General features: G+C 45.4%; 1 long non-coding RNA gene across 1 annotated transcript; it reads right to left on the bottom strand.

Annotated features, from left to right (window-relative positions):
• Nucleotides 1-17,602: 17,602 nt before the first annotated feature.
• LOC142566354 (uncharacterized) lies at nucleotides 17,603-22,304 on the bottom strand. The gene is made up of 3 exons (XR_012825037.1): nucleotides 22,277-22,304; nucleotides 21,172-21,252; nucleotides 17,603-18,701 (listed from the first exon to the last, which is right to left on the bottom strand). It is a non-coding gene; the product is annotated as an uncharacterized LOC142566354 (long non-coding RNA).
• Nucleotides 22,305-25,257: the final 2,953 nt, after the last annotated feature.

Consider the following 25,257-nt stretch of genomic DNA (forward strand, 5'->3'; position numbering starts at 1 on the left):
GAGCACCGGGATTGGACCGTGGTCCTGTCTGTGGCGACATTATCTGTCTACAGCTTCGCTCAACAACCCCGCTCGTTACTCATCACGTTTTTTTTTTTTTGTCGACAAGAGCATACTGTATTTCCTCTGAATGTACTTTCGGCTTTAGGTGTGACCTTGCACGCCCGCTTATTCAGTTATGTTGACGGCGAGCGTTGTCGTCAGGATGCCGCCTCATTCTGAGCTTCGCAGTCACCCGAGAGCACAGAAAGCTGTCTTCACAAACAAACCACCGGGATTCGAGCCCATCTCCCAAATGCACCATCTTGCATTTGGGAGATGGGCACGCTAACCATTGCGCTACCACCTGCCTCCACCAATTTCTGTTTATCTGCCTTCCCACTTCACGTTTTTGCCGCAGACGCAGGCAGAACGGATGCAGAAACGAAAAAAAGGATTGCCTGAGCCGCCAGCTAACACATGACCTTAACTTTGGCAGGTTATTCTCATTGGAGCGCATGTAGGCTTGCGGCTGCGTGCAGATTGTTGGTCGCCTTAGCTTTATTGTAAGTTTGCTTTCACCGACTCTTTTCAGCTAGAACTGAAGTGCCGGACAAAAATGAGACCTACCGTTGAATATTTTTTCTTGTTTTCTAGGTTTAAACCAAAACCGCTCATTTACACAAATAGTGATTTTTTAAGAAATGGCATAAGGATACTATATTTCGAGGTCATATCGTTTTGTCAATACGGGCCGGCACCACGTACCGACGAAAGGGCATCGCAGTGCCGATGCACGCGGCAGGTTACTAAATGAAGAAAACTGGAAACGAGTGTTTTTCAGTTCTCGCAACATATTGTAAATAGAACACAAGGCACCCACCACCATGACATCTTATTTTTGACAACAGCGACACACAGTGGCGGACTGATATACTTTCTAAAGGGGTTTCAATTTATCTGTTCATCGCAGAACCGCAAGAACAGGTTACGTCGCGCGTATATCGCAGCCACGTGCTGTGGCCGCGCTCCTTTTCCTCTAACAATGTGGCCCCCGGCGGCTTCACGCGCTCCCGTAGGTGGCGTATTGGACTGTCACTCCAGAAGTTTAAATACACAACCTCTTTGCATAGAAACGACGGCATGATTGTTAACATATTGTTGGCTTGGATATGTTTGGCACGAGGCCCAAGACCCTGTCTTCTAACGCGTTTTTATGTTTGCATTCGCGTCTCTGTGTTGAAGGGACGCGCATCGTACCATGCTGCAATAGTGCTTGCGTTGAGCGTATGTATGGCAAAAAACGCGGTTTTAAAATGTCTGTTCACTAACTTGTGCAGTAAACCCATGTTTATAGTATTCGCGCAGTATAGTACTAGTATAGTAAGAGTCACGAGTGTGGCATCCGTAACCGCAAGCGTCACGTTATGGTCGTAACTTGTCGGGACAGCGTAGTTGTAATCCACAGACCGTGCCACTAAGGAATACGTGGCAAGGCATGGCTGATGAATAAGTAATTCCGAAGATTGGTTTTCAGTAAAGGTTTGTTACCAATTGAACGGCGGGCGCTCATACTGACGCAAAGGACGGATGCTGCGCGGTCAGTCCAATCATTTACTCGGCACATCACACATCTACACTGGAATTCAACTGGTTTCGCCAACTCTTGCTTATATTCTCTCGCCCCTAAGCTGCGACTTCGCCTGCCACCCGGGCCCCAGCTTTTCCTCTTTGTTACCCGCTTCTTTGCCAATCTGCTCAGACGTGCTTCCACTGATGCTTGCTCCTCCTTTTTCTCAATAAATGAAGGCATTCATTCATGCATTCCTAAGTTACTGCAGAAAATAGCATGTCTTTATCTCCATAACCACCCTGTCCCTCACCTGGACTCTCCCATCGTAAAACAAAGTTGCTGTGTTGCAAATGGCTGGTTGTCACATATACAATTTTCCAGGAATGGCCAGTAGGGCGGCGGGCAATTTTCGGTGGGTGACGAGACAGTATATAGAAAACCTTCTCTGTGATATCCACACTCAGTGATCTGCTTCGTGAGCTACTATTAGCCGCTACCACGAAGTACGAAATGAAAGAAACCTAGCTAGGCTGGTCGCGGGCAGCTCTTTTTGGATTCGTGATGCGTCGATTTACTATATATATATATATATATATATATATATATTTCTTATCTAAGCCTAAATGACAGCGATATAGGCGAGGTGAGTTACGGTAGCTCGTTGGCTTGGACTAACGACGCTCTTCACGCAGCACTGTAGTCTTATGCCTGTTTGCGAACGGGAATGAAAGACAGGAGGGTAACACGCCTTCCTGAAATAAAACATTTGGTATAACCCTTTGTTTGGCGGTTGGAAATATGTCGAGGGTCCCCGATACGAACCACCTGCAAGTCTGTATCACCTTGCAAAGGGGAACTCAGATGAAACGTTGTCAAACGGATAGGCTTTTAATTATCATAAGTATATCTTTATTCAAATTCCTTACCATGAGGTGAAAACCGACTAATAAGCATTTAAATGCTCTGTGTTATTAAAACATCCTGTTAATAAAAGGTTGCTGTGCTTTACAGCCCCCTACTATTGAAAAGTAAGTTGTGAAAAATAAATTGGTGCGGTAAATGTGTAAACGCAGACGCAAGAAAAGGCCTAGTCCGCTTCCCAGTATTCACTCGTTGAAGATGGAGCACCTCTATACTTTCACGTTGCAGTAATGTCAAGAGCAAAACGCTTCCAAAAGAGTCAGTCACGAATGTTACTCATTATAAGATGAGCTTGCGCTGGAAAAAAAAATAACACTGAAACATAACGATGGCTTCGCGCAAAGTGCTTCCTCTGATGCCGATTTACGGATCAAGGCGTCGGTTCGTCAGATTGGAATGCTCGTACATTCAATCTCGGGTCGTCAAATGTGATGGAGAATGCACGCCAGTATTCGCTTCACGCGCGCAATCTGGTAAGGTAACGCTCTTTCGCTATTCAATCCGTGACAACATATTGGATATTAGAAACACATGCAGGCGCATCTTGAGCTAACTGATAACTTTGGAACTGTGGTTAGACGCTAAAAAAGCCCCCCCCCCCCAATAAAAAAAAGAATACATTTGCTTTAAATATTAGCTAAAACATAGTGCTTGCGGTTTAAAAAGGGCCCCCAACACTGCGCAGCGGCACCGAGATACAGGAAATTCAAAAGCGAACCACGTTCCAATTACTGGTATTTATCAAACCAGCATATCATGGTTCAATGTAGCCCTGTAGTCCAGGGGCAAGTTCTACCACGGGTACTGTGTCGGAGCTCATATTTTATGTCAGCATTAATTGTCACAAAATCAGTTTTTTTTCTTTAGATCTTATTATTAGACAGCTAAAATACATCCAACAAAACCCTCACCTTAATATCTCAGTACTTTTCGTTCTAACGTAAATATCCATGCGGATCCATATGTTACAAAGTACTGAAAATGTACCCAATGCTTTCCTCCTTACGAGGCCAGCAAACCGAGCCTGATGCCACCAATGCTCAGAAACCTAATCGGGAGCGCGCATAGTGTTCTCGCACACCTTGTGGGATGTACCGTAGCGCTGAGGTGCTTCTTGTATAATGTATGAGAATCGGTTGTAAAGACAGACGTGCAAGGTTGGGCTATGTGCTTAAGTTCTTGAAGTTAACTTGTGCCAACATAACCTGTCCAAGCTTTCACACTTACTTTATGAGAATTCAACAGCACCATCAATATGCCCGCTGCTTTTAACTGCACGAAAAAAACTATTGAAACGATACAAACAATATTAACATCATTTTATCATTCGAGTGTTCAGATTGGTAACCTCTATATGCGGAGTAAGTTGAGAAGTTGTTTGCGTAATTAATGAAGCTATGTTAATTAAATTTCCAGTAATGGTTCTTACGTGCCTAAAGAAAATGGGCAGTTTGGAGCGCGTCCTCGAGATTATGCAGCCAAGCGAAAAAATATCGTCTAAACATGCTTCTGTAAGAGCCATGCGAACAAAAATTTTCCAAGTAAACACTCTTGGAAGACGTAACTGATGCAGAAAAAGAACATCTGTAAAGTCACAGAAAGAACAGCACTTCACGACGGGACACAAAGGAGGAACCACGCACAAACTGCGCTAACTTTAAGCGCTGTTCTTTATGTGATATGTAGCAACCAGCCCGTCAGTCATTGCTTCCAAACCTGTAAAGTCAACCTGACCACATCTAGCCTTTTGTGATGCTGTCATCAATAGTATGGCCCCGTGAACATGTTCCCCATGGCCACATAGTCGCGTTCCATCTCGAAGGCAAGCATTTTAAAGTTTTAGTGTCAATACGGCAGTGAACGTGTGCCGCCGAAAGCTTGCTTGGTCGCAGAAGCGATGCAGGACGGAATGATGGTGCAGATTTAGCGCGTCGCTGGCATCAAGACAATGTGCTGCAGCCGAGGGAAGCAAGATTACGAAAGTGAACAGCTTGGTAGCTGCTCACGGAGCCGTACCGATGGTGGCGGTGCCATCATGACGAAATCTGATAAGGCGATATTGAAGGCTAAGGCGTTCTTTTATTCCTTTTTTTACAACGGGGCTAACTCGGGGCCTTTAACTCGGGTCCAACTCCGACGCGGCCTATTCAAATAGATGTAAAACGCCGAAACTCTTTTCTGAGATAACCCCTCGGCCGATTTTAATGAAATTTGCTGGATTCGGGAGAGAAAGGTAAATTCTAGTGACTACTGAAAGCGGAACTTCTATTTCAGGCTTGAATTCTGGTAAAAGATTTTCAAAAATTCCCAAGCGCGAAAAATACAGAAGCCCGAAGTTTACAAATTATTAACTCCGCATCAAGAACTGATATCGCGGTTCTGCAAACAGCATCCTTTAGACAATTTAAAGCGCACAAATCCAATATGCCGATTTATATCTTACGTGAAGTCGTTATGTTGTAAACAAGGGTTGTGGAAAAGCTGTATTTCCACATTACTAATTTCTTTAGATTCATGCGCAATATATCAATTTTGACCGCTTTAGATTTGCTGTTCGATGCAATGTACAGAATTGTTATAGTTTTCATTGCCGAAAGACAGAGTTGTGAACTTGATGGTTTCGTTTTCAGAAAATTTGCGATTTTTGGCAATTTTGAATAAACAATTTATGACGTAAATCAAAAATGCTAAACCAACAGTCACTAGATTTTAAGTTTTTCTTTTAAGTGCAACAAACCTTGTAAAATTTGATGCAGTGGTTGTGGAGAAAAACGAATTCTCCTTTTACATGTATTTAGATAGGCCCACCAGAGCTAAAGGTTGCTCTTAAGGGCTACTTTCCCCACTATCGCGTCCGCGTGTGGAGCAAAATCCCGAAGATAGCGTAATACCGGCCTGACCCGCAGCGGAGGTGAAGCAAGCGTTATGCTCTCCCCATACGTTGGCTGATCCGGAATGTAACGCCATGCCAGGCCGACCTGCGGCGGAGTTGAAGCAGGCGTTAAGCACTCCCCATACGTGGGCCGATCCCGAAGACAGTGCAATGCGGAGCCGACATACGGCGGAGGTGCAGTTCGCCATAAAGGGGCCCACATACACAGCTTTGCTGGTCATCTTTCATCACAGAGTGGGAGGGCACTGATATTTTTTACTTGTCAAACATCAGGTCATCGACCGCGAAACCAGGGACACCAAAGCCGTCCTCGGGCTCGACCTAGAAAGCGCCTTCGACAAAGGGACGCACTCTGCCATCCTCGCGCAGGTGTCCCATCTAACCCTAGGCGAGAGGTCGAACAAATATTTCAGACTTCCTCACCGGCTGAACGGCGGAGCTCAGAGCCGGCGACCTGAAGACGGACGAGAAGACATTAGGGAGCCAGGGCATCCCCCAAAGCTCGGTCATCCCACCCATGCTATTTAACCTTGTTATGATTCAGTTCAAGTTGCCAAAAGACTATGCCAGCTTGAAGGACTGAAGCACACGGTATATGCGGACGACATTACGCTGTGGGTGGCAGGGGGCTGTGATGCCCGCATAAAATCCACACTACAGACGGCCGTCGACACGATCTAAGAAAGCCTGGAAAGTACGGGACTGCGTTGCTCCCCAACTAAGTCGGAGCTCCTGCTTTATCAACCGATCAAAACGGACCGAATCAAGAAGCAAAGAAAACACGAAAAGATGAAGATCCGCACCAGGGATGGTAACACAATACCGACGGTCAGCAAGATCCGAGTCCTCGGCATGACGATCGAAGTGCTCGGCAGGAACGGAGACACCGTCACCCGCGTCATGGGTAAGGCGGCCAACGCCACCAGACTGCTCAAGCACGTTACCACCAAGAAGGGAGTCATGAAGGAGAAAAACTTCATCAGACTTATACACTCCTTCGTACTCTGCCACATAGGGTACGTGGCAGCCTTCCACAAGTGGGTGAAAAGCGGAAAGAACAAGCTAGACATCTTAATCCGGAGAGCTTACAAGACACTACTCGGTCTACCCGAAACTACCAACACGAAACGTCTCCTCCAGCTGGGCATACACAACACGCTCGACGAGATCGCCGAAGCGCAAAGAGCCGCTCAGTTGTAAAGACTGCCATCAACAAAGGCTGGCAGAAAGATCCTGCGCAGTCTAGGCATCGGTTATCACGAACAGCAGGGACCAAAATGCCCCGTCCCTGACCCCGTACGACAGAACGTGCGGATTGACCCCTTGCCGAGGAACATGCACCCGGAATTCAACGAAGGCAGAAGACGCGCGAGAGCCAAGACACTGACGGACCTGCAAGCGGGAGACACCGGCGCCAGATACGTGGATGCAGCCGAATATGCCGGCCGCAACGGCTTCGCGATCGCGGTGGTCGACTCCGGAGGCAACGTGCGGGGAACCGCCAGCACATCGAGCAAGCAAGTGGAGGAAGCAGAAGAAATAGCCATCGCCCTGGCCATCGTAGACCGAGAATGCCACATGATCCTCAGCGACTCCAGACAGGCGGTGAGGAACTACGCCAAAGGAAGAATTGCCCCAACGGCGGCACGCGTACTGCTCCGACAGGCAGACCGCGACTAGAGGATTCGAATGAAGTGGTTCCCGGCGCACGCAGGACAAGCGTCGGAGAAGCATGCCAATCGCAAGGAAACGGCACACGCCCGAGCGCGAGGACTAAGCGACCGCGCCCAAGGCAACGGCTGCCCGCTGTGGTTCAGCGCCAAAGACCGGATGACCAGTTATAACGAACTGACCAAGGCTTTCGGCTGGCCCGCAGACTTCTCCCGCCGCCCTGCAAAGAGCTGAGCAGGTCGCAGGCCGTGCTATTCAGGCAACTACAAACGAGAACGCGTCCAAGCTCGGCGCTATTGCATAGGATGTACCCAGAATCGCACCCCCTTGACAAGTTCAGAGCGTGCTGCTGGGAGACGGCCACATTCGAGCACATGCTATGGAATTGCTCCAAACATCCAAGCGACCGTGTTGCAAAATCCAGCGTCTTCCAGTGTGAAACCAGCGCGTTTTTCGGCACTGGGTCGCACTGGGTACGCTGGCGCTCGCTGGGACTCACTGGGACACCAGTGAGAACGCTGCATAAGAGCTGGGTAACACTGGAAAAGACACTGGTTCCACTGCCATGACGCTGGGGCGCACTGGTTTGTGCTGTACAGGCGCTGGTTCTCGCTGCAGTTCGCTGGTTCGCACTGGAAACTGCGCTGGTTGTGTTTGTGCCGCGCTGGTTCCAGTACGCAAGGACGAGCGCTGCTGAACATTCAATACTTTATACAATTTCATCGCTTGATACTATCCTCTTGTCCTAAATAATGCTATATCTTGGGGTCATAAAACCATATTTCGTGTGGCAGCTTGGAATAAAGGTGCGTGAGCTGCCCTGTTTATTCATGGACCTTTGACACTGAAAATCCCTCTCATTTTTTTTCGTTTTCCCTTTTGACAGGGCGGATAGCTAAATTCTTGAACGAAACCACGCAAACGTAGAGGACGCCGCGTTTTTTAGTAGTTCGCACATAACACATGACTGGGAGTTGTCGCCGTTGCCGCAGCGTTGTGGAGTGGACATGACATGCAGAAGTCGTTCAGACGCACGCGAACGAACTCCGAGTACGAACTTAAGCCTACCGCTGACTGATATTATCGCACCGATAACAAAGCTGAGGTGATTCATGCGCTTCAATTTTCCCTATTGTACTGAAAAAAGTTATGAGGCTCAAATACACACGTTTTAGCTTTCGCCAGCTACGCGCGCCGAGATCGGTCCCCTCCGAAGCTGAAGCCTAGTGTATCCGCCGAGTCTGTCTTCACGCTATCGGCGCGTCTAGCCTGAGGAATCAAGAAGTCTAACAAGGATAAATCACTCTATATTTCAGCTTTTGCATCGGTGTTCTTAAATAAACATTTTTTTCATGTCTACAGTGCCAGCACAAGAAGCGATGACCGTCGATGTGACACGTCATAAACACAGAACACTAGCCGGCACTTCTCTGACGAAGATATATGACTAGACAGACGTGTTGACTGAAAGGCATCACTGAACTTAGAAAACGTTGCATATCTATCTTGTGATGAACAAGAAACGGCCATCGAAATTTGCAGTAACAGCCTATACAGCCTCCCGGGTTGGCGGTTCATTTAGGACTTTTCTCGAAGTTAAAATGCCAATCGCATGTGAAAATCGTTGTTGTGGCACTTCGGAGCATGCTACTGAATACGGACAGCAAATTTTTCTTTGTAGTACAGGCGTAAGTTTTAGTTGCTGGGCGATAGCGCATTTACCATGTCTGTGCAAGACGTACCTCTGCGGAACTAAAACTGCTTCTCGATTTTGACATGGCAAATTATCCGCTTGTGTTCGTCTGCTGGCGTGGCGTAGCGGTAAAGTGCCGAGCTTGGGGTCTGTAGGTCGGACGATTGAATCCCGGTTCGAGCAGTTTCCTTCTTTTATTGCACTAAAACGCTCTTTGGTTGCTTTCTATATTAAAAAAAAATATGGTTGCCAGACACCGCGTATTTAACGCGCTAGAGCTCATTTTCGCACCCGTACTCAGCACCTCTCAGTACGCCGCGCCTGTACAGCGCCCCAGCATCCAGCGCGCGGCACTGGGTCAATAATCCGGCGCACGGGGTCCCAGTGGCACTGGGTTTTGCAATAGGGGAAGCTAACGCAGGACGTATACCACCGCATGTTGAGGAACCAACGCGGAGCGACGACCAAGAAAAACAACTCCAGGCCGTCCAGCAGGTCATCGAGGCGCTGGCTAGGCAGGAGCCTGGCGAGCCGGCAACGGCGAGCGGGGATCCTCGCAGAGCGCCCGCCGCGATGACGACGTCGGCCACATCCGAAGCGCGCCTTCGCGCTTTACTGCATGCTTAATAAACATTTTCCCAATCCAATCCAATTACTTATCCGCGTTTGTCCTGCACGCGTCTGCGATGAAAACAAGAAGCAGGTATGCATAGAAAATCTGAGGTGGCGGCGGCAGGTGGTAGCGCGGAAGTTAGCATGCCCCGCCCCTGCACGTACTTATATCTGCATTGACATGGGTTCGTGGTAGTGATAGCGACCAAAGCTCTAATTTTTCTGCGTGCTCTAGCCATTGTGAAACTAAGGATGTAGTTAGCATGGCCAGCCACTGAATGCAAATTGCAGCAGTTACGAGTGGTGAAATCCCGCTGAGGCTGATTGTGAAGAAAGCTTCATTTCTCTGTCCACTCTCGCGATGGTGAAGCTAAAATGAGGAGGGGGCCTGACGGACACAACGTTGATGGTCACCATAACAGAGTGGATGGACGACCTGCGCAGAGGACAAAGCACACCAAGTTTTTAGCACTTCTCCTATAGTAAAGCGCTACAATGGCTAGTATGCCCTCATGGGGATGGTAGACCGAAGTGCTTCTCACTGCTAACACTGGACTGATACTAAGAAAATACTTCGTTCGTAGACACCACGTTACACTGAAATTAGCAAAACAAAATCAGTTTATAAACTGACAGTGTAATTATCTGGTGTCCTTCTTGTGTGTGTGGAGGGCATAATGGTCCTGGCAATGAAATGGTAGTAACTTTGTTTTTGCTGCAGTTGCACACAAACAAAATTCGTTGAAGTGATCAGAAAGCGATCTACCAGCGGAGAAGACCAACCGGCAAATTAAAAATAATTGCTGGTTTCAGATCTTCCAATGTACTTTGCGCTTAGCTCCTATCTGCAATATTCTTTTTTTCTTTTTGTGCTCTTATGAAGAGGAAAACTCCACATTACTACAATATCAACGACAGTACACAGTACTGGGGCAACAGTAGTAGTACTACAATACTACACAGTAGTATTGGGGCAACACGTCTCAGCAAAATGATTAGGTTTTCGGTCAAAGCACTGTGATAGGCGGGAAGAAATCGTTGTCATGCCCGGTCGAAACAATACCATCTGAAATCTTATTTACTTATACATATTTTTTGAAAAGTCACTATAACCCTTTATACATATGCTTTGGATGAGTTATATACTAGCTTGCCTCGTCAATCTCAAAAATGTATTCCCTTTGCGGGAGAAGGCTTTCGTGAAAAATTACGCAACATAACAGTAAAACATCCAGCAAGGTTCCTATCCAGATGATTGACGAAATTGTGCACTGAGAACGTGTCGACTAGCGTGCGATTGAAAGTTGAATTATGATCGTTGTAAGCTTGTGTTGCGTCTAGCCCGAGCGAGTAGTGTTAGCGATGACATTGGTGTGAAAATGGTCAGCTCGGTCTGCGATTTGTTCTTGTGGATCTCCATATTGAACGTCGCAGTCGTCACGATGAGAGTTCTCTTGTGACATCATTAGCTCAGTGGGCTGGGAGGGCTCGAGTGGGAGCTCACCTTGAGGGGTATTGGGTAACAATTATTAATAATATACGTGCTTTGCGATGATGAAAAATACAGTAACACCACTGGTGTTGTCTAACTATTCCGTAACAGGCCCCCAAATTTCAATTGGCCCACCCCCAAATTTCAAGTTGGCCCACCCTCAAATTTCAAGTCGGTCACGCCCGATTTTCTTTTCGCCCAGCCTTAAACTTCAAGTTGGCCCAATCCCAAATTTCAATTGGGCCACCCCTAATTTTCAAGTTGGGCCATGCCCGAATTTCCATAAATCGTCCTCCAAATTTCGAGTCGAGGCACCCCAAAAGTTAGGTTGGCCCACCCCCATATCGCCCCCAAATTCAGATTGGCCGACCCCGAGATTGCCCCCCCCCATTTAGGTAGCACCAACCCCATATCATGCCCAAAGACAGATTGGCCAGCCTCCACACCACCAAATATAGGTTGGCCCACTCCAATACCACCTGCAAATCGAGGGTGGCCCACCCCCATATCCGCCCCAAACTAAGGCTGGCCCACACCTTGATCACCTCAAATTTAGGATGACCCACCGCAAATCAGCCACCAATTAAGGTTAGTCCACCCATATATCACCCCCCAATTCAGTTTGGCCCAGCCGCACATCCCTCCCTTGGTTAGGTTAGCCCGTCCCCATGGCACCCCCAAATTTCGGTTGGCCCACCCCCATATCATCCCCAAATCCAGGTTGGCCCATCCCCATATCAGTCCCAAACTTCGCCTGGCCCACCCCTCTATCACCTCAAATTTAGGATGGCCCACAGCAAATCACTCCCACATTTAGGTTAGCTCATCCCCATATCACCCCCGATTCAGCTTCGCCCAGCCCCATATCACCCCCGTGGTTAGGATGGCCCACCCCCCATATCCCCCAAAATTTAGGTTCTCCCACCCCGTATCATCCCCAAATCAAGGCTGGCCTACCCCCTATACTCCCTCAAACTTAGGCTTACCCACCCCTATATCACCTCAAATTTAGGTTGGGCCACCCCCATATCAGCCTAAAATTCAGCTTGGCTCATTACCATTTCACCCCAAATTTAGGTTGGGCCACTCCCATATCACTACCAAATTCAACTTGGCCCATCCCTGTATCACGGCCAGATTTATCCTGATGCCACTTCCAATTTCATGTTGGCCACCCCAACCCTTTTTATAAACACCTATGTATTCATGTGGGAAATGCGTCAAGTTTTTTGGCCTTACAAGCCCGATTTCGCACGATTTTGCTGCCAAATTGCTGGGGTACTCACCAGTGAATGCTGCGCATTAAAATAAAATGCACCGAACGAGCGACGCCATATTTTGATCCTAAATGCTGACGGCTAGCCAAGCTAGCTTCTCTGTAGAGCGACCAGGGCAGTCACACAGCACGGGACATTTATTCAAATTGTTTTTTTACGGCCACGCCTACGGATTCATAGCACTTGGCTGTAGGGACCACAAACAGTGGCTATTATTCCAGACGCTGCACATCTTCTCCTAGTTGGTGCATTTCTTATGTGGATGAATCTTTAGAAATAATTAACGTTTGGGCAGCGACTCAGCCTAGCAGACCCTTTGTTCCACACGAATGTTGCATAGGAATGGCACTGGCCCCTGGGTGGCATTGTGGCCCAGGTGGACCTGATCCGCTCGGAGTGTGTGCCATTAAGGACAGCCGAAAGTCGAAGAAAACGGACCTTCCAGAAGAACGCAATACGAAGAGCCATTTTGTTCTCCCAAGATCCCCGCTACAAAGCAAGAAAGTTTTTTTTTGCATAACACAAAGCTATGCGCAAGCTTTTAGTTATGATATCCACTGAATAAACTCTTCATAAAAGCGATGACATAAGAAATGAACACGATACTGTTACGTTTTAGGAAGGAAAAATAGAAACCATAATATTTCAAGAGTACCACTGGAAAACAAGAACCGAAAGCAAATCTTGAGTTCAGTGTTTTTGCCATCTGGTGGGAGACTATAAAACTAAGCCCTATGCGGCTTTAAAAAAAACTGCGCCGCTGAAAAACCAGAACTGAAAGCAAATCTTGGGGTTTGTGTTTCTGCCGTCTAGTGAAAGACTACAAAACTAGGTGCTATGCGGCTTAACAAAAATTACGAAGCGGGAATCGAACCGCGGGCACCGTGACGCGAGACGAAAGATGCGCGCGATTCTACCACTCGGCCACGGGTTGAGAGGCTTCGCCAACTGGTACGCTTATGTTTTTATAGACACCACGTGAACTTTCACGACAGTGTTACAAAAATCGTTTTTGGGAACAGTGTTACGCCATGTGTGGAGAGTCGAGATAGGCATCAATCGAAAGCTGAGTCTCCGGACTACACTCTAAAAACTAAGGGAGTGCCGGGCACTCTCTTTGAGGGAGTAGCTGCTTGTCCCATATTTCACTCTCTTTTCGAGAGTAGATCGACCCTCTTTGAGAGAGAGTAGGTCAACTCCTCCTGACAGAGTTTTGTTACTCCACCGCAAGGGATTGCTAGTACTCTTCCGCAGAGTGATAATACTCTTCCCACAGGGAGTGCTAGTACTCTTCCGCAGAGTGCTAATACTCTCCCCGCAGGGTTGATAGTACACCGCCAGACCGAGTACTTCTACTCCCCCAAACAGAGTGCTTGTACTCCTTCAGAACAGAGTGCTAGTACTCTTCCCAATACCCTCTTGGCCAAGTCCTGGTCACGCATGCAGGCAGGAAATCAGATCAAATTAGGGCCGCTGATATACTGTTCCGTAGGCGGCTCCTCAGAGACACTGGCCCGATTCCAAGCGGCCTTCAGAATAGGCGTGAGCAAAGTTATGCAGGATTTTAAAGTCATTTTTTCCTGGCTATTTGCTGCCTACCGTGAGGCGTGACTGCTCTGAAGCGGCCTATGCGTATGCGTCACGAACGCCACTGAGGAGAAAAAAAGGCGAATTAACACTTAATCTGCAAGTATTTTCGCAAATTTCACAATCAGGAGTCACACAATCTAATTAGAATACAATTGTCAAGGGAATCACATACTTATCAAGAATCACAATGCTCTATAACATCATGTGAATTCGAACCCGCGTACACTCGCATTTGTACAATTCAAAACACACATCATAACCATTACACCACAGCGCCGCCACGCCCAGTCGTGTTCCTTTAGAGGTTATATATATACCAAACGTATTTGATGAATCGGCTGCGGTGGGTGGGGTTTCTCTGCAGTGTGCTGGGCTGTTGTGTACTGGGATACGTGTGCGTTTGCATCATTTCCATTCCTTGCTACGACTAACGAAGGAAGACAACGTGGACGACAACGTGAGAACTATTCACGGCTTGTCGTCACCGCAGGAAAATAACAAATGTGCCGTTCAGCTCATGATCGAGTGCTTCTCCAGTCCATGTTCTCCAAAATACGCGGATACAAAGTATTGCGCCAACCATCCACGTATGTGAATTTAATTCGCGCGTATACTGGTGAGCAACTGCGACGCCAGTACCAGGCATTTCGACGTGCCTCACGCTGCCGTGTAGGCGTTCTTTTCAAGTGCATTAGTTTGGAGTTTGGTTCAGTCCGCTGTGAGCTGTTGTCCTGCATTAGCAGCGGATCGTTAGCGTTTTGAAGCGCATGCATTCCAGCATTTGGAGACTGCTTATGCCGATAGCCGCGTCAAATGCATTGGCACGCATGTTTAAATGACTAATGTGTCCACTTGTTACGCGTGCACTGCTCGTATCCTGTAGCAGTGCTCGTTCTAAAAGCTTCGAAGACCATCTACACTCATGCGTGTGTTCAATTTATATATGCACAGGATGGACTTGCCGGCTACTTGGTTGAGCATTTTAGAAGAAACAGCGCAACACAAGGACGACGCAAAAACATGCCACACCACGAAGCGCTGGTGTGGTTGATGCTTTTTTTCGTCCTTGTGTTTGCGCTGTTTCTTCTTCCACGATACACGCACACCACAGGTACGCGAAAGTTTAGGAGCATAAGTGGTTAACTCTGTTTTCCCCGTTTTCTCTCAGTGTCAATGGCACAGTGCGTTGCCCGGAATCGTGCACGCTTACCCCCATATGCAGAAATGCATCATAACTTGAAGCCCATGCTTGACTTGATCTAAACGACGCAAGTCGTGAACGCACCAAAAGAAAGGCAGTGAGCGTCTTGGGGGACGTTCGCACCAGGCGTCGTTTATATCAAGTCAAGCATGAGCTTTGTATTAAGATACATTTCTGAATACGGGGGCTAGACATCTGCTTCTTCCAGAAAATGTCGAAGAAACGCCCGCCAAAACCAGGCACATTCGTAAACTTAACTAGGCATTACGAAGCTCCATAGAAAAAAAGAAGAGTGGTATTAAAAGCTTTCAGTATTTTTCTTTACTCCAATATAGTTGCGCTCTCGTGGCTTCACTGTACAGAGTTAGTGCAGCGTTAGCTAGAAAGCATGAATTTCCTAACTCCATGCCAAAATAAGCTTGTAAAATTATTTAGGTGCTAGAATCCAGGGTTTGTAGCGATCCTTGAAAATCCTTTATTTCTAAAATGCCATTTTTCAAGGCATTGAAAACCCTTGAATTTTTAGAAGTATTGGAAATTCCTTAAACTTGTACACTTGGCTAGACTTAGCAGACATTGCCAAGCGCTTTTTTTCCCTTCTGTGACACTCTTTCGCATGTCACAGAAAATTGTCTCTGGAGGTAATAGAAGGAAAGCGACATCCTTAAAGTTGAAATTACAAAGGAGCTGCAGATACCAGTTTTAAGCACATGGAACCGGCGACAAATGTGCTTGGAGGAGCAGAAGCAGGAAGCTCAACAGTTGAGGCATTCGAAGAGAAGCCATGAAGAGTAAATTGAGAGCGACAGACACAATAAAAAGAAATTAGAAATGACTATTGCTTATTTGATGGTGAAAAAAGCTGAGGCAACAGATGACATCACATACACTGTCAAACCAAACAGTATTCAAAAACTGCAAATGTTGCAGGTCCAAGTAGTTAATTGTGCTATTGCAGAAAAACTTTGAGCGCTTTCTTGAAATGCTTCCTTGTGTGCGTTTAGTGGTGGGCGGTGAAAGGCAAATTAGCAGTCTTTCAAATGTTTGAAATCACTGAAATGCGATTTGTTTTGTTTTCTTTTGTTTGCATTAAAGTTAACGGTGTTCTTGAACAAGTTATTGCCTGTCCAAACTACTACACACATTGCACGAGGTCCTTGAAGTTACTGTGTCGGGGCCTCGAAAGTCCTTGAAAACCATTGAATTTTTTTCTTCAATATTGCTACGAACCCAGTAGAACAACTGTCATGGAGTAAAAACCTTGGCTGAACAGGGGCTTATACGCAGAGCACAGGAAGACTAGAAATGCAGTAGTAGGCATGGAGGGCCCTGAAAAAAATGTGCCACATCCGCTCGTCTGCCTTATGTTTCTGCACCGACTGTCGCATTTTTAATAGAAGTGCACTTTCTGTTCTACTCCAATAAAGGCAACATTACGAACTCCAGTGTGGGGCAGTCCTTCAGCCAGTGCAGAACTTTTTCTGTACATCCGAGTCAGCTCTGTCATTTTTCCAGCATTGTAGTACAAGATTTGTTAAACTGCTTTAGCAGAATATGAGCAGTATACTCTTAAATTAGCTGTTTATTTGTATGCACAAGTTCAGGTCCTCAGTTTGGTTGCATGACAAATTGCCATACCTCAATAGATACAAGAAACAATTTTATTACAGTTTAATAAAATCCAAACAGTAATAATCACAACAATATAATGACACATTTCTTTTGGTACGTATACAGCCCATGTCTTGGCAGTGTATAAATTCAACTATACACCGCAAGTACTGTGTCCTGACCACTATTATTCACATGTGTAAAACCATCACAACAATTCAACAAATATCACAGTAATTAGTGACATACACTTTGTAACTGCTTTACATGAGCATAATGTATACAAATGGTCCCTGTGTACCTACACATGACTAGTGCCACCCGAGTACTATTACTCACAGGTGTAAAACCAACAAAGCAGTTCTTTAAAAAATATCACAGCGCTTAGTGACGTACATGCTGTAACTCCCTTGTAGAAACTTAATACAAACACATGAGGACACAGAAAGCTAGCAGTGGGCATACATGGGAATACCACCGCCTCAATACTAATTCACAAGTGTAAAACCAACCAAGCAGTTCTTTAAAGAATATCACAATGCTTAGTGACATACATTTTCTAACTAGCTTATATAAGCTTTATACAAACATGAGAACATACACAAAGCTAGCGGTGCACCCGCATAGAAGTGCGGCCATCTGAACACGATTATTTTCAACTGTAAGCTCAACAGAACAGTTCGTTATAGTGACACACATTTTGTAACTGCCTTATACAAGCTTAGTGCAAGCACAAGAATGCAGAAAAATATAAATTAAAAACTTGCTCTATGCATACACAAACAGATCAACACAAATGGTAAAAACCGCTTTGAAGACAAATGTGACTGTGGCAAAGCGCAGTGCTGTGCCGGTTGAAATTGCCACCCACAAAAGTATTGAGCAATGCTTAAACCACAGGCAATAAAGTGCTGAAAGACTGCGTCTCTAACGTAACTATTCTAATTCAAATTTCTTGAATATAGGGCTCGCTTGCAGATAAGGCATCTGATCCAACTGACCTGATTTTACACCTGCTACATGCATACAATGCACAGATATAACTGGTAATAATAATTATAAAAGGCATTTAAAAACTTGATAGTGTGATGAAGATGCATGACTAGAAAAGTTCTGTCCCCCTCGTACTTGTTAAAAAGGTGTAAGTACGACATGTTCTTTTTTTCCTCAATTTTTGCATTATTGGACAGCCGGGAACCTCGAACCGACACAAAAAAAAAGATACTGCTATGTTAATAGTGTTATGAATAATTTTTTGTGAAAGCTTTTTTACAGACAAGTTGCAGTCTCGTTTCTGGAGGTTGAGCTGTATCTTGCAAAATAACTTGAAAAGTGGTCACATGGGATCATGACACTGTATCATAATGTTAGTTTCAGTTGACTCTCTTGCCCTACAAGTCGCTGCTCACTGTGGCCAGTGATGCAACAGCAGTGTCTGTGTGATTTTCATCACACTTCTGTCCTATGCCATTCTTACCAGAGTTGGCGGCACATAGATACCCAAATTTCGATAGTGCTGCTTTCTCAGGTGGTTGCTTTTGATTTGCTCAATATCAGTTGGCACTTCAGCTCCCATCAAACTTCTTTTTTACCTCTTCAACAACAACATCAACAACAATCTTATGAAACCTGTGTTGTCCTTCTAGTTGCCTACAAAGACCAGTCAATCTAGCAACAACACTGACAGTCTCTACTATCTTGTAATGGGGGAGAGGTGTGTCCCACCATGTGTTCCACATTGTTGTCACTATGTGGGCTGGCTGGGGAGGCAACAACTGTAATATGTTTGCATTTGCATATATTAAAGTGATGCTTGTACTGTGTTATCACACCTAACTTAGTCTTGTACTTGCTCCACAATAACACTGGCTCACAGTCGTGGTGAAAAGCTTTTGTATGTTGAGCAAATGAGTTGTATCCACTACAAAAAAAGTCAGTGATAGCACACATGTTGCTCTACCAGGCCTGGTGTGGTTCCTTCTGACACTGCTGCTGATGCTGACGCACTGCTGCTTGCCTCGTACACTGTTGCAGCTGCAGTAGACATGGCAGTCTCTGTATCTATTGCTGCCGTGTCATCTGTCATGGTAACTTCCAAGTGGTATCGGGCTCACTTCTGCAACAGAGATGTTGTTTGCCCCTTGAGGGCTCTCATGATCAGGGCCAATAATTTCGTAGGCATTGTCTCCTGCATCGAAGAACCAATAAGAACAGCATGAATTAATAAACATAGCTCTAAAAAGTACGGACATCAAGACTTAACCACAAGCTTTGCACATAAGTGACCGGGCTTAATGAATAATACTTGCAGGAGGAGTTACACAATTGTTTGTGTATATTACAGTAAAGCCTCATCAGAAGATATTCAAGAGGCACGGGAAACATGTCTCTCGAAACCAAAAATTTTGAGACACTGAGGAGCCAGACTAGATCACTTTATTATGCATCATCACTAAAGTATGTTTTGATATATCTGAAGGAATAAATGCTCAGGGTGGCTTAAAGGGCCCCTAAACCACTTCTCGACATTTTTTGAACATTTCATGTAAACACGCGTATCGAAATGAGAATGCCGTCACGATCGACGAAGCCAAATGCCAGAGTGCGTAGCACTGCCGGAGCACCACAATATGAAGAAAATGACCCCGTGCGCCTCTCTGGACCTATCCTGCACCCCCCAGTTTGTCCTGACGTCACCAGGCTGTCTCTGATGATGTCACCATTTTCCGGTGCAGTCGATTGGTCGAACGAAAGTGTACGACTGCCGGCAAGGCCTGCAAGCAAATACACACACTCCATTTTCCTCGTCGCGTTGCGCGCGATGCTATTGTGGGCAGCCAATGGGGGCAAAGAACAGAAACGCCATCAGAAGGGTCTCCCTATGAGGCTCTTCAACACGAGTCACCATACAGTTCCGTTGTATTAGCGCCACCCCTCGCAGGACGACGGGCCAGCGCGGCAGCAACAGAGCTCGTTGGTGTTGGCCTGTCCCGTAACATTTGGAGGTGTACTAGGCAAGGAAAAGACGATACTGTCCATATGGCGTGTACCAGGTGAAAGAGTAAAATGAGTGGGGACTACTTTTCGATAATCAAACACACGTAGCTCCACTATTACTGCACCGTTTCGAAAAATTCTCGTGGCTACCTGTTCATTGCCTTATTGTGTAGAACTGCAACACCGCAACTAAATTTCAACCTCGGTGGTTTAGGGGCCCTCTAAAGAAGACATTCACATCTTTTTAGTGACTGTAGATTGTGTTAGCTTCCTTCCCAACTTCTGGAATTTAAACGCTTCACTTTGCAAGCCTTGTTGCTCGCAGTACCTTTGAGGTGCTCTTAGACGCTCGTCAGCTTCAACTGCCGACACTTTCTGCCCTGCACTGTCCTCGTTGCCCTCCTTTTCTGGTTCATGCTAAAAGAGACATGCGCGATTGACTTGTGTAAGGATTGCGTTATCTTTACGCCCTTCGGAGCACACAAGGTGCACAAAGTGAATGTGTCTGGGTTGTGTCCCTTCGAAGTAGTGAATACTTAAAAAGTCGTCCTCAGTAACAAAGGTGTCTCTTGTATACAGTATTGTTAACGTGGCAAACATCGGAAAACCAACCAAACCATTTTCAGATGTCTCTTACAACCAAGTGCATCTTGTAATGAGATTCTTCTGTACTGAATATTTTTCAACTATGGATCATCTGCATGTACATATAGTCACAAAGACATGTTGTGTGGAATGGCGAATCGGGAAACAGTTCGTACTCTTACTTTTTGTCCCTAACATAAGCAGCTGATAACAATATGATAAAAAAGCAGGCAATGAGGCTAGAATGGAACATAATCCTTCAGCTCTAAACAGTTTTTTGGGCCCACATCATTCCCCCATATGACATAAGGAAACAACATGATTGCAGTAATGGCTGCATGTGATCTGAGTTGATTGAAACAAACTATACGTAAGGTTGTCCTGTATGTAATTTTATCAGAGTGCTTTTTAGATGTCCTGCTGGTGATCCTGGCTGCGCGATGCTTCTCATGCTTTTTGGCACGATTCCTTTTTTTCCACTCCACTTTTTTTTCAGATTATCTCCCCTTTCCCTTCCCCCTTGTGTAAAATAGCACACTTGAAGTATCAAATCTGTTGAACTAACGTGTGTATCAAACCTGTTAACATGTGTGCTTCTCTGTGGTCTGTGTTGTATTTTTGCGCTGCACAATTCAATTCAAGATGAAAGATGGAACGTCCCTGCCTTTAGTTTAAGTGTGTGTGTGTGTGTGTGTGTGTGTGTGTGTGTGTGTGTGTGTGTGTGTGTGCGTGCGTGCGTGCGTGCGTGCGTGCGTGCGTGCGTGTGCGTGCGTGTGCGTGCGTGTGCGTGTGCGTGTGTGTGTGTGTGTGTGTGTGTGTGTGTGTGTGTGTGTGTGTGTGTGTGTGTGTGTGTGTGTGTGTCATGTTTTGAAATATATGTACATTCAGGAGTGCCTGCATGCCCTTCTCTCCTGCTCCAGTGACGAAAAGGAGAGCCTGTTTATGTACCATAGTAAAAAATTCAAAGGCTTTCGCTGTGCCCATTACATCCCTTATCATATGGATCTGTCACAATACAGAGTAGCAGTGGTCCATAATACTAGCCCATCCCAACATAATTATAAATTAACACATACCGACATGCTGCGAAACAGCTGTTGCAAAGCCGCTGGTGAAGGCAATTTCCGCAGCACTGCAGTGGTACAGCCGAGTTCCACCTGTATAGTGACAAATCCATATGCATAAGCTTTACACCACACACTAAAGTAATCTAGACAACTTTGTTGGAACAAATGCACATAATTAGGACACCACTTAAACACTAACACGATTAATTGCCCCCAATCTCTCACTCACTAAGGGATAATACTACTGAAACATCGGTGGAGAGCTCAGATTAACACAGCCCATAAAGGACAAGCGTTCTTTGAGGAAAACAGCTATAACAGCGGTTAGTTTTCTTGATCATTTTATGTGGTAGCTTTGATTTAAATGTCATACAGTACTATAAAATACGAAGTGCCGCATTTCTACCAGCAGAAGGCGTCGTCAGGCTCATGGTACAACAGATTTTTGCACCGTTTGTCAGTGAGCCGACACATACAAAGAAAACCGAATTCACACATACACACACAGTGTCAAGTACACTTCTCCTTCTGAAAACGCAGCCACCAGTTCCAATGTTGCTGAAAAGAAAGGTTATATAAAATGCGAGACTGCATGGAACTGCCACTTGTGACTGTAAATGTATGGTCTGCTGATTGCAGAGGTAGTCACATGCTATTTCTAGTCTCTTTTAGAAGCATTACTAAAGAATAAATTAAAATCTATTCATAAGTCACGAATTTCATGCATCCACAGTTTGGCTAAATAACCTGTGAGAAAAAGACATGTTTACCTGGAATAGCAACCTTTTTTCCTGCTGCAAAACTTTCCTTCGAATTAATGAAATAACTTTAGAGCGTCATAATGCGTTTCTCGCAACTATTTGCCGGCAGTGGCGAGTTAGTGTTTATATCCGACTCATTGGGCGACAATACTGCCAAACACAAATGCTTCACAAACACGAGAACACGTCCCTCGCAGAGAATAGCAACCATATAGGCCTCTGTGAGACATGATCGCACCTTTGTGGTCAAAATGTACATTAGAACGACATCACCATCTCATTAAAAAAAAAAAACCTCCGTACAAGGCAGCCGCCAACTGCATAATGTGAAATTGCAACTGATGTCCACTTACTGGTGGCCTGTGTTTGAGTCACTTTTGGTAGTTGACAGGGTGCTGAGAAATGCACATCCTGGGTTGTCCCTGCAAAACATACAGGGTTATGTCAAATGTTGAATATATATATATGCCGGCATTTCATCAGTCGCAGAACAAACGAGTAAACTAATAAAGAACTGTAATGTAAACAGAGTACACATCATAAGATAGGCTGTCAAGTGTTAATGCATTACGCAAAAAACCTAATGCATAGGAAAGACTATATGTATACACACGAAGCTGACACAATTTAATTCGCTCTAGGTTTTTCCGTGCAGTATATTCAAATTATTATGTCTCGTGGTTAGAGCAAAATTAGTGTAAATTACGAACTAAATTATCTACCCTGGAAACTTTTCTTCAATATGCACCTGTGCGCGCTTCGAACGAGTAGCGTTGTAAAATTTACGTACATGGCATTTAACATAGTTGCTGAACACGGATTTCCTTTGCCCTGTGTCGTGTACAGTGAGCTACATATATCTGCCCCCCCCCCTTTTTGTACTAGCCATACTGCGTGCCACTGCACCTATACGCACGTCAATAAACCTCACGACACAGAAATAAAAAAAGCACCAATCACCCATGCCTGCATGTTGTAGTGGGCCTAACCTAACCAAGCATGGGCTGTTGCTTTTTATAGTAAACACAGGCATCGTGCTCATTGCAAGTATGTATCATGTCGCTAAGCAAATATGCAATTTCATTGTATCACTATTTTTTTATCACATGGATATATTTGTTGAGAGGCAAGACAAAAAGCAGTCACTTCTCAGAACTAATCAGCTTTCTTAAAACACATTTTTAACTTTTCAATGACACTTGCTGCTATGTGTTTGTCTCCAGAGAGCATACTTGATTTGACTTTCCAATCAGAGACATTACATAAATACACCATGTTAAGATGACTGCCTGGAGCACGTGAGAATTTTCATCTTCGTGTAACATACTGTATCTTGATTTTGTTGACATTTGGTCAAATGGTACACCCATATACTCACATACTAGTTTTCTTGTCCAAATAACATGCCAATGTATTTTGATTTTTTGGCATTGGCTCCTCTGCACTACGTGAAGTCGGGCTGCACTGGCTCTTTCACATCCTCGTGTCCTTGCAGCTGCCTTCTTGCGTTATATAAAGCGGGTGCCTGAAAAATATCGTATGCAAAAGTCAACACAAGGGCATGGTGCAAAACAACATCAAGACAGTCAAGGCCATGGCAATAAAAAGTCTTAACTCTTAGTCTTCCTAGTGAAATGCATGCAAAACATCCAAATGACTGCAACAGTCAACTGCTAAACTAACTTCAATTTTTAGATTTAAGCAAAAAAACAAATAAACCACAGTTCACCCTTGTTTTTCATGAATGTTAGAATACTCCTGCTAATGAATAGAATATTGGTCATTTTCAGACGTCATAGGTCTGTCATGAGTCTGGTGTATCGCAAACACCACTTGTGACACATCCTAAGCAAGTGCCCAGTGTGCCCCCCCTCCCCCGCACCATCCCTGGTTGTGCCACTGCTGAAGCCATAATTTGAGGATTATAGCTGCAAACATGATGCTCAGTAGGGATGAAAATATTGTCCTTCAGCTCAATGGATATATGGATGAGCCTATAAGAAAGGGCAACAAGGCTTGTTATGGCAAGCTTACCCACATTTCAATACTAACAAGTTCACTGCGGCCTGCATCTAAGCTTACTAAAAGGCATGAACTTATTTTCATGCATGAGGTGCGCAGTGGAGTTCATTTTTGACAGACCCGACTACTGCTGCAGTTTGAAATCTAGCATTTTAGATTCTTGTAGGCATGTAAAAGTTGCAGTTAAACCGCAGTTATTAGTTTATTACACCAACCTATTGTTCTGTGTACGACAGACTGGTAACACGGAATTAAAGCAACATTTTATTTTGATATTTTATTTCTCTACTAAAAATATTCAAGCGATAAACACATCTTGATCTGCCATGCTATAGCAAAATGCACACATTACGCGTGTAACCCCCAGAGGAAGGCTGATTTAGCTGTTCATATGACATAACTCTGACACGCCAACTCATATTAGCAAATGCACAGGCATGTCCAAAACAATAAGCGTATGCAAAGCGCCCCTGCAATTGTAATTCCACACAGCAGCCGTTATATTCGATGCCGATGCGTAACTAGCTGCTTGACAATTCACCGAGTTCGTAGACATAAGCATCCTTTCAGTTTCGCACCGTGCACGAAAACCGCAACAGGAGACAAAACCAGACCTATAATCACACCATTTCAACATGAGCAAAAACAGTTCAGTCTTAAGGATAAACACTGTGAGAGCGATTTAGTGCGCGACGGCGACGAGCGACGGCTTCGAGCGACAAAACGGGCCGTCGCTTGAACAGATGGCTCGGTTCTGGAAATCTAGAAATCGTCGCTCGTCGCCCAGAAGTGCTATGAGCGACTAGCCAATAGCGCGAAGCCGGAACTGGATGTACATACATCGCTCAAATACTACCGATTGTCGCGCGGAACGAGCAAATGATTCAATTTTTATACGTGCAAGGATAAGAACGTACTGCAAGACCTCCGGAAATATTTTATGCTACTTTTTATAGTAAAATACATCAACGTAAATTACTAAAGCACGCGTCACGCGTGACTGCAGCCCTCATGCCGGCAACACCGGGGAGGCGTCGCTCAAAATCGTCGCTCGCACGGAGTACGACTTGTAGGCGACGAGCGAACGCGACAGCCATCTCCGTCGCGTCGCTTGTAGCTGCCGCGCGCAAGATCGCTTATATGGGGTTTATACTTTTTTCAGCATAAAACATGGATTCCTCATGCGTTTTCAGTAAGTTCAAGATAACGCGCCCAACTGACCTCTTGCAGCATGCAGCTGAATGCCTGCGGCAAAGTTTCTAACTAGCACTGGTGCTGCACGTAACTTCAGTGGTCGCAGATTCCCCCTGCG

Source organism: Dermacentor variabilis, unplaced genomic scaffold (genome assembly GCF_050947875.1).
Source record: "Dermacentor variabilis isolate Ectoservices unplaced genomic scaffold, ASM5094787v1 scaffold_12, whole genome shotgun sequence".
Classification (NCBI taxonomy): Eukaryota; Metazoa; Arthropoda; class Arachnida; order Ixodida; family Ixodidae; genus Dermacentor; species Dermacentor variabilis.